Source organism: Aquarana catesbeiana, linkage group LG08 (genome assembly GCF_042186555.1).
Source record: "Aquarana catesbeiana isolate 2022-GZ linkage group LG08, ASM4218655v1, whole genome shotgun sequence".
Classification (NCBI taxonomy): Eukaryota; Metazoa; Chordata; class Amphibia; order Anura; family Ranidae; genus Aquarana; species Aquarana catesbeiana.
The window spans coordinates 130,822,778-130,838,511 of record NC_133331.1 but is presented as its reverse complement, the minus strand read 5'-3'; the positions used below and the strand labels follow the sequence as shown (position 1 = coordinate 130,838,511).

The window sequence follows — 15,734 nt, the reverse complement described above, 5'->3', positions numbered from 1 at the left end:
CCCTCCCCATATCACATAAAATAGCATCAAATTGCCCTTGGGACTTTAAATGAGGTGCGACACACCAATTATAAAATAAAGGATATGCAGATTTATTGGTGAATACAATACCACCAGATCAACCAGAACAGGTACCATATTGTCAAACAAATTTGTAGTAATTGACATAGTATATTCCATAACCAAGTACAGTATTCCAAAAATCGATCCATGATGAGTGTGCTACCGGAATGACATCAAGCTTATCACACAACTATGAAAAACCACCTTCAAAACCCTGGTATGGATACCACTAGATGTAATCCAGTCAGTTAAAGGCTCCTCTCCCCACATCTGTGTGTTAGGAAAGAAAGAGAAGAGGGGGAAGCCAGACGCAATAGCAGCCTGTGCATGGCAGCCACCGGGATTATGGAGGATTGGCAATCATTCATTAGAATGGCATGCACCCAAAGAAGGCTGTGGGGGTTGCCCAGGGCCATCTTTAATATTGACTGGACCCTGGGCAAACATTTTCTTTGCCCCCCCCATGCAATTTTGCTCTCCACCTGCTTGAAACATACAATAAATAGCAGCTGGGTAAGACTGGGTAAGAGAGAGAGAAGGGACAGAGAGGGTGGGTTGAGAGAGAGAGAGGGGTCAGAGGGGTAATAAGAGAGAGAGATGGGTCAGAGATGGGGGTGAGAGAGAGAGGGGTCAGAGAGGGGGTGAGAGAGAGAGAGAGGGGGGCCAGAGAGGGGGTGAGAGAGAGGGGTGAAAGAGAGAGAGGGGTCAGAGAGAGAGTGGGGGTCAGAGAGAAGGGACAGAGAGGGTGGGTTGAGAGAGAGAGAGAGGGGTCAGAGGGGTAATAAGAGAGAGAGATGGGTCAAAGATGGGGGTGAAAGAGAGAGAGGGGTCAGAAATGGATGTGAGAGAGAGAGGGGTCAGAGAGGGGGTGAGAGAGAGAGAGAGAGAGAGAGAGAGCGGGGTCAGAGAGGGGGTGAGAGAGAGAGGGGGGTCAGAGAGGGGCTGAGAGAGAGAGGGGGTCAGAGAGGGGGTAGAGAGAGAGATGGGTCAGAGAGGGGTGAGAGAGAGGGGGTCAGAGAGGGGGTAGAGAGAGAGAGGGGTGAGAGAGAGAGGGGGAGCAGAGAGGGGGTTGAGAGGGAGGGGGGTGAGAAACGGGGGTGAGAGGGGATTAAGAGGGGGTGAGAGAGGGATCAGAGAGAGTGGGGGTAAGAGAGAGAGAGACCCCTAGCCTTGTCTGCAGTCCCTCCTGTGCACCCCCTGTCTGTGGTAGGTGTGTCTGATGCCCAATACCTTCTATGCTCCTTCCAGTGACTGTCCTGGGCGGGTAGCAGTCCCTGGCTGCCTGTGCCCCCCATTGGTTCTCCGGGGGCCCGATCCGCCTGCCCTTGGGGGCCCCCTGTCAAAGTTGAGGGTGGAGAGGAGGCCGGCCCTCCAGGGGCCCCGACCTGGCTGCTCTTGGGTCCCGCTGTCAGTGCTGGGGTGAAGAGGAGGGCGGATGGCAGTCCCCGGCTGCTTGCACCTCCCATCAGTTCTCTGGGGGCCCCGATCCGCCTGCTCTTGGGGCCCGCTGTCAGCGCTGGGGATGAAGAGGAGGGCAGGTCGCAGTCCCTGGCTGCCTGCGCCTTTCACCGGTCCTCCAGGGGCCCCGATCTGCCTGCTCTCAGGGCCCGCAGTCAAAGTTTGGGGTGGAGTGGAGGGCAAGTAGCAGTCCCTGGCTGCCTGCATCTCCCGCCATTCCTCGGGGGGGGCCTGATCCGCCTGCTCTCAGGGCCCGCTGTCAGCACTAGGGATGAAGAGGAGGGCAGGTAGCAGTCCCTGGTTGCCTTCGCCTTTCACCGGTCCTCCAGGGGCCCCGATCCACCTGCTCTCAGGGTCCGCAATCAAAGTTGGGGGTGGAGTTCAGGGCAGGTAGCAGTCCCTTGCTGCCTGCACCTCCCGCCGGCCCTCTGTAGGCCCCGACCTGGCTGCTCTCGGGTCCCGCTGTCAGTGCTGGGGTGAAGAGGAGGGCAGATGGCAGTCCCTGGCTGCCTGCACCTCCCACCGGTCCTCTGGGGGCCCTGATCCGCCAGCTCTCAGGGCCCGCTGTCAGCGCTTGGGATGAAGAGGAGGGCAGGTAGCAGTCCCTGGCTGCCTGCGCCTTTCATGGTCCTCCAAGGGCCCCAGATCCGCCTGCTCTCAGGGCCTGAAGTCAAAGTTGGGGGTGGAGTGGAGGGCAGGTAGCAGTCCCTGGCTGCCTGCACCTCCCGCCGTTCCTCCGGTGGCCCCGATCCACCTGCTCTCAGGGCCGGCTGTCAGCGCTAGGGATGAAGAGGAGGGCAGGTAGCAGTCCCTGGCTGCCTTCACCTTTCACCAGTCCTCCAGGGGCCCTGATCTGCCTGCTCTCATGGTCCACAGTCAAAGTTGGGGGTGGAGTGGAGGGCAGGTAGCAGTCCCTGGCTGCCTGCGCCTTTCACCGGTCCTCCAGGGGCCCCGATCTGCCTGCTCTCAGGGCCCGCAGTCAAAGTTTGGGGTGGAGTGGAGGGCAGGTAGCAGTCCCTGGCTGCCTGCACCTCCCGCCGTTCCTCGGGGGGGGCCTGATCCGCCTGCTCTCAGGGCCCGCTGTCAGCACTAGGGATGAAGAGGAGGGCAGGTAGCAGTCCCTGGCTGCCTTCGCCTTTCACCGGTCCTCCAGGGGCCCCGATCCACCTGCTCTCAGGGTCCGCAATCAAAGTTGGGGGTGGAATTCAGGGCAGGTAGCAGTCCCTGGCTGCCTGCACCTCCCGCCAGCCCTCTGTAGGCCCCGACCTGGCTGCTCTCGGGTCCCGCTGTCAGTGCTGGGGTGAAGAGGAGGGCAGATGGCAGTCCCTGGCTGCCTGCACCTCCCACCGGTCCTCTGGGAGCCCTGATCCGCCTGCTCTCAGGGCCCGCTGTCAGCGCTTGGGATGAAGAGGAGGGCAGGTAGCAGTCCCTGGCTGCCTGCGCCTTTCATGGTCCTCCAAGGGCCCCAGATCCGCCTGCTCTCAGGGCCCGAAGTCAAAGTTGGGGGTGGAGTGGAGGGCAGGTAGCAGTCCCTGGCTGCCTGCACCTCCCGCCGTTCCTCCGGTGGCCCCGATCCACCTGCTCTCAGGGCTGGCTGTCAGCGCTAGGGATGAAGAGGAGGGCAGGTAGCAGTCCCTGGCTGCCTTCACCTTTCACCAGTCCTCCAGGGGCCCTGATCTGCCTGCTCTCATGGTCCACAGTCAAAGTTGGGGGTGGAGTGGAGGGCAGGTAGCAGTCCCTGGCTGCCTGCACCTCCCGACGGCCCCCTGGGGGCCCCCGACCTGGCTTCTCTCGGGTCCCGCTGTCAGTGCTGGGGTGAAGAGGAGGGCGGATGGCAGTCCCTGGCTGCCTGCACCTCCCACCGGTCCTCTGGGGGCCCCGATCTGCCTTTTCTCGGGGCCCGCTGCCAGCGCTGGGGATGAAGAGGAGGGCAGGTAGCAGTCCTTGGCTGGGGCCCTTGGAGGACCATGAAAGGCGCAGGCAGCCAGGGACTGCTACCTGCCCTCCTCTTCATCCCAAGCGCTGACAGCGGGCCCTGAGAGCAGGCGGATCAGGGCTCCCAGAGGACCGGTGGGAGGTGCAGGCAGCCAGGGACTGTCATCTGCCCTCCTCTTCACCCCAGCACTGACAGCGGGACCCGAGAGCAGCCAGGTCGGGGCCTACAGAGGGCCGGCGGGAGGTGCAGGCAGCCAGGGACTGCTACCTGCCCTGAACTCCACCCCCAGCAGTCCTTGGCTGCCTACGCCTTTCACTGGTCCTTCAGGGGCCCCGATCCCCCTGCTCTCAGGGCCCGCAGTCAAAGTTGGGGGTGGAGTGGAGGGTAGGTAGCAGTCCCTGGCTGCCTGCACCTCCCGCCGTTCCTCCGGGGGCCCCGATTCGCCTGCTCTCAGGGCCCGCTGTCAGCGCTAGGGATGAAGAGGAGGGCAGGAAGCAGTCCCTGGCTGCCTTCGCCTTTCACCGGTCCTCCAGGGGCCCCAATCCGCCTGCTCTCGGGGCCCGCTGTCAGAGCTGGGGGTGAAGAGGAGGGCGGGTAACAGTCCCTGGCTGCCTGCGCCTCCTGTTGGTCCTGCAAGGGCCCCGATCTGTCTGCTCTTGAGGCCCGCAGTTAGAGGAGGTTGGACAAATCCAGGCTCTGGGTGGTGCCACCGCCATGTAGGGTATGCTGCGCCTGCTGCGCTTCTCTCTTGATTCTCCCTGCTCCTGCCGCCACTGGCCCAGGCCTCCCCATGACAAGGGGCTCAAGGGGCAGCTGCTTTGGGCTCCTCAACAATGACTGGGTCCTGGGCAGCTGCCCTTTTTGCCCCGCGTTCAAGACAGCCCTGGGGTTGCCGTAGGTTTGAGATCACAGGCCACATCAGACAGCTCCACAGGCTGAGCATGCCTGATTTATGGTAAAATAATCCCCAGAAGCAGAAAAATCTTTCCAGGTCCTGAAAAGGGCTGCCTTATTTTATGAACAAAAAGGATCTAGGATCAGTGAAGAAACAGCACTTGGAAGGGAAAGCATAAAAGACCTAGAAAAATAATTAAAGAGAATTTTCCAGGCTATCATATTTCTGTCACTCTATATATTGATGTGAAAGCTGGACAATGATGAAGCAAGACAGAAAAAGTTTGTCTTTAAACATCATGTTTGTAAAGGATTTTAAGATAATTGTGGACAGCAATAAAACCAAATAGACCCTCCAGTCCTGTGATTTACACCTATACATATACATATTTGTCGGGCAGGGCAGGGCAGGGCAGGCTTTTTTTTTTTTCTGCTGCAGATTCCTCCCTTCTGTCCCTCCACCCAGTCTATGACGGGACAGGGAAAGCAGCAATTTTTTTAGCTCATTGAGCAATGCAGCACAGTTGATTGGCTACTAGTGCTGCTCCTCCCTTTCTTAATCTGAGTGCTGCTCTACAGGGGGTTGCAAGAGGCAAGGGCCAATGAAACCTGCAGAGCTGGAGGTGTGTGTCTGTGTAAATCCAGGAAGTGAACAGGCAGCAGCTTCAGCTGCCCACAGTTAAAATGGTTGCAGCCAGACTCAGTGGAGGGAGTGTTCTGCAGCATATTTGGCAAGTACAGAATAACAGTATATATAAAATAATATGCAAAGTGGTTGGAGGGAAGCTTCAGAATGACAAAGATGTTTTATTACAAATTATGTGAGCAGATTGCAGTTCCTCTTTAATGATTTGTTGATAAATGCAGAGCTGGATTATTTTGTGTCTTTTATAGATGCTTTAAATATCAACTTCTGGCTAAATTTTTTGGATAGCATAAGGAAGGGTTTGAACCTTGGTTGTGCTTAATTGAGGTCCATTTCCTTACTGGGGAGTTTCCACTAGGGACATACTGGCTGTCCTTTCTCTCATCCATCATCTAGACAGGAAATGAGGGTATCTTATCTTAATGAGAATAAAGACATCATTAAAAGCCTGACTGGGTCATAATCCTTCCCCATTATACTAAAAAAAAGTTTTTATTCCTTTCTCCATCCTTGTTTGAGAAATGTTTTTTTTTCTAATTCCTGTCACTGTGACATACATCATAGGAGATCTCACTCTTTCTTGTTCTTAAACATCTATATGCAAGTGAAAAGAAGGAGTTTTTGTTGCAGCTAGGCCAACACAATCCAAACTAAACCTTGGATACACAACCTTGTTTGTTATGCCAATTTAATATGCTAGATAATTTTTTATGACAATCCAGAAAACAAATATTTAAATTACCATGGAAGTCTGTTTAAATAGGGTTGGTTTATAACTATAAAAAGGTGGCATTAGGCTGAAAGTCCGACCAGTCCGATTTTAAATAACTTAAAGAAGTTATTATAGTCTGTGGAAGTAGGGTTGGTTTGAAACTATAAACACCGAACAGATCAGAGAGAACTAGTCCTCCTGTATTGGAAGCATCTCTGAAGTGTAGCTGGTAACAAGCTATTTCCGTCTATCATTTGTTTTAGCAGAACCCTGATAATTAGTTTTAATACTTTTATTGTAATCTCAACATAATTCTGTGTTATCTTTATATCTGTACCATGAATTGCTGTGCTGGTTTCATTACGTATGTGAAATATAATTTTGTAGGCACAGCTGCATAACCTAGATTTATGAATTTGTCAAATTTGTTCAGGTGAAGATGTTGGTGTACAGTCTTCTAGTCCTCTCCTTGGCACTTGATGGAACTTTGGCTAACAAATGTGGTGAGTATATTTCTTGTGTAGAAAGCGCTATAATCTTCAACAGAAATGCTCAGCTATTTTTATTCTGGTACCCAAATATCTGCTATTTTGCCCCTAGCATGGTCATGAAACTCATGATGCACTCTTGAGTAGAAGGTTCTAATAACATGGCAATCTAAGGATTCCAAAAACAGCTTATTTGATCCCATTCCAAATTCTACATTTGTTCAGATTGTTGAAGGGATTTTTTAATGCTAAAAACACCTGTAACTGATATTTTAAGCCACATCAGCAGTTATATGGGATCTTTCTAATGATTTATAACAGCTGAACCTTGGTGTCACCTATAACCAGCATATGAGATCTTGCTGATTTAAAAAAATAAATAAATAATGCTGGCTGACGAAGCAGTATGTATGGATACAAATGTCTATCCAGAAGTAAAAAAATAGAGCTCTAAAATATATATTTAAATTCCAAAAATTACAATGCACGTTTTCCATTACATTTAAATGTGTGATTTTTGACTAATTTTATGATTACATAATGGTAGTTTATTTTTTACATTTGTTGTGATAATTCTGTGTTTTTGTATTTACTGTGATGATTCTTTAGCCTACTTAAAGATATTCTGATAATACTTATACTGCTCTACCGCACAGCAGTGCACTATATAGTGCATGTTACTATGGATTACATTGACAGAGCTACAATGAAAGATGATTATGTCAGGAGCCATTTGGAATAGAAATAATATGATAGATTTATTTGTACATAAATGCATGTTGAAAGTAATCAAACAGTCCAATGTAGCTTTCAAGAAACACAGGAAGAACATTTACTGTATATTTGTTTCTCTGATTGTCCACACATTTTTTATTTTAGAATATGCTTCTCTCTCTGTGCAGAAGCAGGCCATTCTTAACCTGTTGGCATGCTGGGACGATGACATTGCAAATGCCATCACCAGATTCTAGGTACCCTACTGGAGGTGTTGAATATAGATACAGGAGCTGTAAGGCAATCAAGAATTCAGACAGATATGCTAAAGGTGAGATATACAATTATAAATCATGGTACACATACATAATCAAGGTATTTTCAAACACAATGAGCAATGGGTCATCAATGATCTAGCATGTTTTATTAGTGGGACTGCTTCAGCAGTCCCATTATTGTTATTCATTTTTGTATTTATTATTATTCATTTTAATTTTAATTAGTGGGACTGCTTCATGCTCGATTAAACAGAGTGTGTATTGGGCTGCTTTTGTTGCCATGGTTTCCAAAGCTTCTTATACACAGTGATGGGCGGTGGGGGAGGCGGCTGGAGCATCTCAGCTCTGATTACATACAGAGCCCGGGGGACAGCACAGACACACCATGTACTGATTTATAATAGAGGAATATGATGGGGCAGTTTTGATGGGGCAATATGATGGGGCAGTTTTGATGGGGGCAATTTTGATGGGGGCAGTTTTGATGGGGCAGTTTTGATGGGGCAGTTTTAATGTGGGCAGTTTTGATGGTGGCAATATGATGGGGCAGTTTAGATGGTTGCAATATGATGGGGCAATCTTGATGGGGGCCGTTTTGATGGTGGCAATATGATGGGGCAGTTTTGATGGTGGCAATATGATGGGGTGGTTTTGATGGTGGCAATATGATGGGGCAGTTTTGATGGTGGCAATATGATAGGGCACATTTGATGGGGGCTGTTTTAATGGAGCAATATGATGGGGCAGTTTTGATGGGGGTAGTTTTGATAGTGGCAATATGATGGGGCAGTTTTGATGGGGGCAATATGATGGGGCAGTTTGATAGGGGCCATTTTGATGGGGCAATATGATGGGGGCAGTTTTGATGGGGGCCGTTTTGATTGTGGCAATATGATGGGCAGTTTTGATGGGGCAGTTTTGATGGGGCAATATGATGGGGCAGTTTTGATGGGGGCAATTTTGATGGGCCAGTTTTGATGGGGCAGTTTTGATGGTGGCAATTTGATGGGGCAGTTTTGATGGGGTTGTTTTGATGGTGGCAATATGATGGGGCAATCTTGATGGGGGCCGTTTTGATGGTGGCAATATAATGGGGCAGTTTTGATAGGGGCAATATGATGGGGCAGTTTTGATGGGAGCAGTTTGATGGGGGCCGTTTTGATGGTGGCAATATGATAGGGCAGTTTTGATGGGGCAGTTTTGATGGTGGCAATATGATGGGGCAAATTTGATGGGGGCTGTTTTGATGGGGCAATATGATGGGGCATTTTCGATGGGGACAGTTTTGATGGTGGCAAGTTGATGGGGCAGTTTTGAGGGGGGCAATATGATGGGGCAGTTTTGATAGGGCAATATGATGGGGGCAGTTTTGATGGGGCCGTTTTGATGGTGGCAATATGATGGGCAGTTTTGATGGGGCAGTTTTGATGGGGGTCATTTTGATGGGGCAATATGATGGGGGCAGTTTTGATGGTGGCAATATGATGGGGCAGTTTTGATGGGGCAAGTTTGATGGGGGCCATTTTGATGGGGCAATATGATAGGGAAGTTTTGATGTATACAATTCTTCACATTTCCCAGCGAAACGCACAGCCAACTTATTTCTTAAATGGCTGACATGCCCACATTTTTAAGTTTATCAACATACATTTTATACCGATACGTTCACAAAGGCTGTGTGTCTCTAACGGTGAAGTCACTGTTTCCATAGCATGTACGGGACATGGGGAGGATGGGTCGGGGGGGTTTTCATGCGGGGGCAAAAAAGCTGCCGCCCCCCCGCAAAGTGCCGCCCTTGGCCTAGGCCTTGTCGGCCTAGGCCAAGACACAGCACTGACTCAGAGTACAATGAACATAGTGAACTTGAATGCATCACTGTGTGGGATATAATGCCCACGGTGGGGTTGGATGATGGCCAAGACAGCCGTCTTAGCCAAGTACCAACAGCAGTGGTCTGTCGGAACCACAAGCCTTCTATGAAATGTAATGATCATCTTAAATGCCATTAGCACAACGAACTTCTGAAAACATAATGGGAAAAAACAAACACAAAAAAAAGAAAAACAATAGGACAAACTTAGTCCGTATAGGACATATAAACGTATAGGAACAAAGGTCCCTCGAGTACCAAAGCGAGCACCGAGTGTGTCAAACCACAAGGCAGAGATATAGAACTTTGATAAGAAGATAGGTATTACAACCAACAAGATAAACAATACTAGACAATCCCTGCTAGAGGTCCAATACCCTCCCACCCTGTAATGTTCCTGGAATCACCCAAGACAGTTATAGCAGAAGATGGCCAACAATCACAGACTGCCATACTTATATAGTTTCAGAGAAAGTCTAGGAGGTTATTCCAGGCCAGGAACCAATCATGGCATGCAGGGCAGGTAGCCATCACCCTAAGCCACCATCTCACCAGCGGGGTGGCCTTTAACAGGGTAACTACCCATAGCCCTACATCAGGGTTCGAGGCAGGGGTTAGGTGGTCAGGGAGAAAACTCCATATAGTGCAACTCTGATCCGTGTGTACAGTCCAACAGTTGGACAAGTTCCATCAGGTGCAGTACAGGATCAGGTAGCAAGGGACAATAGAATGCTCACAGGAATGAAAGAGTTACCTTCAGCCGTTAGTGGCCTTATGAAAGCGTTGGGCCTGTAGGTCTCGCAGCGACTGGGAGCCGGGTTGAGATTTTTGGGATGATTGGGAAAGCTGACGAGGAGGCCAAGAAGGTCCGGGTTGGGAGGACGAGGACGTTGCTTCTTCTTGAGACGAAGGTAGGTCAAGCTGCAGTTCCAGAAAAGGGCATCGTAGATCAGACGTGGCATGGAACTGGCGGCCCAGATGTGAGAATGAGAGCCTGAATGGGAACCCCTATCTACACCTGATCCCCTGGGTTTGCAGGATCTGGAGATAGGGCTTCAAGCTCCGACGTCTGGTGATAGTTACCGATGAGAGGTCCGCAAACAGCTGGAGGGGGTTACCTTGAAAGGAAAGGTCCTGCCGTTCCCTCGCAAGACTGTAAAACCCCGTGCACATGGTCGGATTTTCCGATGGAAAATGTCTGATCGGAGCGTGTTGTCGGAAATTCCGACCGTGTGTGGGCTCCATCGGACATTTTCCATCGGATTTTCCGACACACAAAGTTGGAGAGCAGGAGATAAAATTTTCCGACAACAAAATCCGATTGCGTCAATTCCGTGTGTGGCCTGTTCCGACGCACAAAGTGCCACGCATGCTCAGAAGAAATTCCGACACGGAACAGCTCGGTCTGGTAAACTTAGCGTTCGCAATGGATACAGCACTTTCGTCATGCTGCAATGCAAAAAATGGTTTAATGCAGCGCACTCTCTTCTTCTTTATAATGTGAGAAGAATTAAGTAGTTTTGCTGTTCATATTCACACACACTTCTCACAAACTTGTTTTTTGTTTTTTTTTTATTGGGATTCCTTGAATATATTGTTATTTGTCACATCTGAAAGAATGTTTTTTTTTTTTGGTTTTATTTTTTGGGATTTTAAGCCATTTTTGTTTTAGATTTTATGTTTGTATTTTTTCCAAGGCTGATCTTTGTTTAATCTTATTTTTATTTTTACTCCAGACTATTTTTGTGTGTGTTTTTTGTGTCAAGTTACCACAACACCATTGATATCTTTTATTATTTAATCTCAAGGAGATTGTTTGGTGTTGGTGTCCCTTGTTAATTTCACATTGTATTTTTGAAATGTACCTGAATCCTCACAAACAAACTGTCCTTTTTGAAGTAAAACACATAGGAGAGTATAATTCAAACAAAAATTCCTTTATTAAGGGCTCAGAACCAAACAAAGAGGCAGGCAACACTGGATCAACAGGAGAAATTAGCGAAGCCTGGGACCCCCACGGCAGACATCAATTCTTGAACATCAAAATTGGTGGCCTGAGGAGTCCATATGTAAGGGAGTGCAGTCTGGTCCAGAAGTCCCAGAGATCCGGAAAGCAGCAGATGACATCTGTGTCCCCAGGCTGTGGTACCACAAGAGGCTGCATCTTTTGGCCGACCAGACTGAACCCAGGGTCCTCACTTTCTGGTCTTCCTTCCACACTTCCTTCTGGGCTGTGGCTGTGCTGTTGGAGATGTGGCAGGAGGAGGAGGAGGACTGGGAGGAGGAGGACGAGAAGGAGGAGAAGGAGGAGGACCTGCAGGAGGAGGAGGAGGACCATGTGGGATTTCGCAAAGGTGTGTCTGAGATGTAATTTGGCCCCTCATACCTTTGTTAACAGCCTCCAATATGAGCGCCTCACACATGACTTGTTGTCCCTCCTCCATCCTCTGCATTTGAAAGGCAATGGTGGCAGCAAGGTCCTCCTCCATGGTGTGTGGTGCTCCCAGGACCTCTGTAGCCTTCCAAAAGAGTCCTCTGCCAACCTCCTCTAGGGCACTCCTCCTGCCACTTTCTCTTTCCAGGGGGGGGTGGAGGGACCTGCAGATCAGCCAGCCGGCTAGGCCCGGCCACCTCCTGGCTGAGACTTCCCTGTGTATGAAAAAGGGACATGTTTTTAGTTTTTGCTTCATCAATCACAATCCTAAATTAGTACTCCCAACTAACATCTAGTTAACATCATTGATTGGACAAGCAGAAATATTTAGAGGAATGCTATACCTGGCTCAATCTGGGCTTCTCCATGTGTTGTTGCCTGGAAGGCCCAGGTTGGGCATCAGAAGCCTCAGCCGGGGGGGAAGGAAGTGTGGAAGTAAGACTGGAGAGGGATGGCCTGGGTTCAGTCTGGCCTGCCAGAAAATGCAGCCTGTCGTAGTACCACATCCTGGGGACATAGATGTCATCTGCTGCTCCGGATCTCAGCGAATCCTGGACTTTCTGGCGCTCCCTTACATATGTACTCCTCAGGCCACCAATTAAGATCTTCAAATAGGTGATGTCTGCCGTAGGGATCACCTGCTTCACAATTTCCAACAATTGATCCAGTGCTGCCTTCCTCTTTGTTTGGTTCTTGTAATGTGGGTGGTTGATCTCCCACAGACATGGCAGCTCCCTTAACATATCAATGAATAGTGACATGAAGTCATTGTCTTTCAATAACATATCCATGTTCCCTGCAAGACACAACACAAGACAAAGCCTAATGTCAGACAAAACTCTCCTAATCTTGTTACAATATAGGCCTCAATGTAGAAGCAGTATAGGCACAAGTTTGTCTCTTACCTTCGTTCTTACGATCGGCGCGTCCAATGCTCCTTCCTCCGCTCACAGATCGTACGTAATACGCAAGTGTGTTACGCTTTATATACACTGCTCATGCGTGTAACTCCGCCCACCCCTGACGTTCTTTCCAGTCTATTCCCCGCCCCTTTTCGTTCTGCGCAGTGGGGGAAGAACACATGGCGGAATCACAGCAGGTGCGTGCTAATTATAGCAACGAGGAGGAGGCGGAGGAAAGCACGGATCCGGACACGTTCCGATCCAGAAGGAGGAGATTTAAGGCCACAAATATGTCCTTTGGGGAGATGTTGGAGATGGTCGACATCCTGAAGAAGGCCGACTATAATGGGAAGTATGGGCCTTACCCCAACCCGAATATCAGAAAGGCCAAGATCATGGCGAAAGTGGTCAAAAGTCTTCACAGGAATTTTGGGGTACGACGATCGAAAGATCAGCTCAGGAAGCGGTGGTCGGACCTGAAATTAAGAGAGCCCGAGCAGTACCGAAAGATCCGGAGAGTGCTGCAAAAAAGTAAGTAGTAAGTGCTGTGTTCATATTCTTTTTGTCTTTCTTACGTTCGTGCTGCTCCATATGCTTTTCTTAATTGTACAGTTTAAAATGTCAATTTTATTGTTCATGGGCCCATTATTCGTTCGTATCAAACATTTTTTTTTACCCCTCTAAAACACCATTGTTTAGGCCATATGCATTTTCCTACATTTTTTAGGGCCTACTTGGATGCAAAATATTTGGTTGTGTAGATGGGTTTGTTACTAGAATGAAATGCAAACTAGATTCTGTGTAAGGAGAGGACACTCAGCAGCTGTTTTCACATCTAGACGCTGGAGCACTAGTGTGGGACACCAGAACACCATTTTTATTAGGAGGGGCACACAGGTGCTCCAGTGTATACTATAGGGGGGTCTCCATCTGTGAAGCTTGTACTAAACAGGTAAAGTATTGCAGCTTGACAAAGGACAATAAAAAAGCGACATCTTGGAACTCTGCTAAAATAGACAATTGTACCACACTTTCAAGTCATGTTTCCTAATTATAGTTCTGCCATCAAATATCTGTGTGCTAATTATACCATTTTGTTTTACATAGGGGAGAAAAGACTCGGAGGACACACCCCATCCGAGGAGACCAGAGACCCCCCACCTATGGAAGAAGGTGAAATACCCCCAAACCCAGCTGAGCAGGAGGAGGAAGAAGATGTGGTGGAAATTGGCACCACAACAGGTGAGTGTCTGCGTCCACAGGCTCAGGTAAGAGATGGATGCTGGCAGATTTTTGATACCTGTTTTTGTTTGGTTTCTCTCTTTTTAGGTGATCGTGATGTTAGGGATCGAGATCCTTTCACATCCGAAAGTGCCCAGATCCTGATCGGGGAGATCATGGGGTGTAATGTCGAATTGCAAAACATCCAGAAAAAAATTAATCATGTGATTAAAAAAAATAATAACATCATTGATGTTTTGGGGCGAATTTAAAACCCCACAAAATCACTTTTTTTTGTGGCCCAATGTTTAAAATATTTTAGCAATGTTTAGAAAAGCCAAATTTGGAGGATGCACACAGTGTGCCAACATGTGCTATCTGCCATCACGGGAGATCAATGGACGCGTTTTGGGGGTGCAACCCCTTCCTCAATAATAAAGTAGCGGTGAGGAAGGGCTTGCTCCCCCAAAACACGTCCCTTGATCCCCCGTGATGGCAGATAGCACATGTTGACATTCGTAAATTGGTGTGCATCTTCCAAATTTGGCTTTTTAAGGGGTGATTTGACCCCATCTGAACGTAATATCAATATCACAGTTCCTAAACACTCACGTCTGATATTGCCTTCAAGTTTTACCACATGTGAACTTTGTAAGTTCAAGTTTTTTGTCTTTCCTGTTGGTTTTACACAGGCCTGTTTTATCGTAAATGGACATTTATATTTTTGATAATGCCACCCCAAAAATTGTTATACAATAAACATGTTGGTTTGTTTTAAAAACCTTTGGTATATGCACATGTGATTGTGCAGGTATAAAAAAGTTTGTTAATCAAAAATGTGTGGATTATTGTCTCAACGCTACAACACTTTTGGGGTGATGTAATTGCTGTTTTCTGCGAAAATGGGGGTTATTTCCTAAGGGCAAATCCTCTTTGCACTACAAGAGCATTTTCATTGCAGTTTCAAGTGCACTTGTAGTATAAAAAGTGTATACGCCTTTAGTAAATAACACCCAACAGTGCTTTGTATAAGGTTACACAATCACGCCATTTTCAGGACTCCCCACATTTCTGTCAGGGTCAGCTAAAACAAACACAAACAGTAAATGTCCACAAAGATTTTCATTTTTTTGCTTTTTTATTGGAAAAAGGCTTCACAAATTTGAAGGCATATTGATAGCCCCCGTACCCGCAAAGAACTCCAGGTATCGTAACCGGACATCACGGGCACTCAGGGAGGGCAAGCCAGGACGGCCGCTTTCAAGCGCCGTCAGTGTTTCAGGTATCACTCCGGCCTCAGGCCCAACTGAGCCAGCATAGTTGGCCGAATGTTTCCTTAAAAAGTTATGGAGAATACAGCATGCCAGTATAATATGGTTCAGTTTATACTCCGCCATATGGATAGGTGTCAGAAATAGGCGGAACCGGCTGGCCAGGATTCCAAATGTGTTCTCCACCACTCTTCGGGCTCTGACCAGCCGGTAATTAAAAACCCTCTGTTCCGGGGTGAGGGTCCTCATCGGGAATGGCCGCATCAGGTGGTCCCCCAGCGCAAACGCTTCATCAGCAACGAACACGAATGGGAGTCCTTCCACATTGTCCTCTGGAGCTGGCATGTCCAAGCTGCCATTCTGGAGACGCCTGTAGAACTCCGTCTGGGCGATGACTCCACCATTGGACATCCGGCCATTCTTCCCCACGTCCACATACAAGAAGTCGTAATTAGCCGACACCACCGCCAACATCACAATACTATTGAACCCCTTATAGTTGAAACAGTACGACCCCGAGTTGGGTGGTGGAATGATGTGGACATGTTTTCCATCAATTGCCCCTCCGCAGTTAGGAAAGTCCCACCGCTGGGCAAAGTGGGAGGCCACAGTCTGCCATTCCTGTGGCGTGGAAGGAAACTGTTGAGGAAAACAAAAATAAATTACTATTTTTGCTCAGAAACATGGCAAGCAGATTAGGTACAAACATTCTGGGGCAACCTCCAGATAGCATTTATTAAGGGGAATTGAACAACACCAAAGTATAAGGTACACCTATCATATCCCCCCCCTCTCATGGGCCATTTCTAACATTATGGGGTGTGTGGAAATCTTGGACAGGAAACCT

At 48.5% G+C, this 15,734-nt stretch overlaps 1 pseudogene; it reads left to right on the top strand.

Annotated features, from left to right (window-relative positions):
• Positions 1-15,734, top strand: part of LOC141106040 (intelectin-1-like) — a 52,830-nt pseudogene that overhangs the window by 21,016 nt on the left and 16,080 nt on the right.